The following is a 1,397-nucleotide window of genomic DNA, read 5'->3' as shown; positions in this document are numbered from 1 at the left end:
AGAGATGGGCAGCGTGAGACTGCTGCCTTCCTCATCTGCACAGGCTCTCCGCCTGCCTCTTTCGAAAGAAGGCAGGAGCACGGGATTGTAAGTAACCGCTCCTCATCAGGATGATGGTATCTTCAGGAGGCACTACTTCTGAAGATACAGCAAGAAAGTTTAGAAACACAGCCTGGGCTTTTTGCGGGGCGCCTCGTCACCAGTCTGAAAGTGCCATTCATTGGAAAAAAAAAAAAATGCTGCACACTTTCCAGTTCTGTTGCACGGACACCAAAACCTGGCCTGCTGGGAGACCGGTGGGTTGCAGGTGAGTTTGTTGTTGTCAGTGCACGCTGTGCATTTTTGACAAGCTGCAAGATGCTGCTAAGTTCCTCTTTCAAAGGGAATGGGAAAAGCTGCAGCTGGTTCAGACACAGGAGCAGCACCACAGCAAGGCTCTGGTCCGTCCCTTCCTGCTGTGCATGCTACAGTTTCTCCACGAATATACACAGAACCTCAGCTTCCCAAGTCTTCTGGTGAACAGATGGAAATATACGCACCAGGGACTGCCTTCTCCAAATCCTTCTTCCTTCCCTCGAGGACAGGGAAATATTTTCCTGTCTTCAATTCCTCGTTCCATCTCGCAGGACCTTCACGGAAAGTTTTAAGATACATTTCAGGCAAACTGATTTCTGATGTGAGAGCTCTTTCTGGTGAAGTCAATGAAGGCAGACTACCCACCTCCGGGATGCCAGCGGGACGCCAGTCGAGGATCTGGCAATGCCCTCAGCGCAGGCTCGTCTGCAACCCAAGAACCACGAGAACTTTCCATCATACACTGCAACCTACATACTACAACTGCATAACGGCATCACTGAGGGGCAGCTGGTATCGGGGAATCACGCAGTGGCAGGGCACGCAAAGGCACGTCTGGATTCTCATACCTTCAGACGTGCCTGGCTGACATTAGAGCTTTGAGCTGGCAGCTCTCAAAGGAAGTAAAAAGCCATGACATACCCATGCGATCCGCCAGAGCTTCTGAGCTGGAAGCCAGCTGGGAAGCTGGATCCCATTCTCCGCCATTCACATCTGTAAGGACACACAGGACAGAGCAGTTGCTGTCAAACCTGTCCACATACCTCTTCAGATGGGAGTGACAGGGGACTACTTTACAAGCCTCTTCTCTCTCTTCAACGCAGGAGCACCTTGAAAACAGTTGCTGGGTGCCTGCAGTGGCTCCGTGCTATTAAAAGATAGCCACGTGTGGAACTGCACAGGGAAAGGGAATGGGGAAGGGGAAGACCTAAAGAGCCTTTCCTTCCAGTGACTTAACTGTGGGATTGCCCTGATCTCATGGAGCAGATGAAGCTGAGGCTTCGACAAGCCACTGCCTACGGACACAGCTGTCATCAAGGGCA

At 51.5% G+C, this 1,397-nt stretch overlaps 1 long non-coding RNA gene across 1 annotated transcript; it reads right to left on the bottom strand.

Moving 5' to 3' along the window:
* Window positions 1–534: 534 nt before the first annotated feature.
* Window positions 535–1,086, bottom strand: LOC104916576. The gene is made up of 3 exons (XR_796616.3): window positions 997–1,086; window positions 721–780; window positions 535–629 (listed from the first exon to the last, which is right to left on the bottom strand). It is a non-coding gene; the product is annotated as an uncharacterized LOC104916576 (long non-coding RNA).
* Window positions 1,087–1,397: the final 311 nt, after the last annotated feature.

This window comes from Meleagris gallopavo, unplaced genomic scaffold (assembly GCF_000146605.3).
Source record: "Meleagris gallopavo isolate NT-WF06-2002-E0010 breed Aviagen turkey brand Nicholas breeding stock unplaced genomic scaffold, Turkey_5.1 ChrUn_random_7180001922627, whole genome shotgun sequence".
NCBI classification, from domain to species: domain Eukaryota; kingdom Metazoa; phylum Chordata; class Aves; order Galliformes; family Phasianidae; genus Meleagris; species Meleagris gallopavo.
This window is presented reverse-complemented; position numbering and strand designations above follow the sequence as displayed.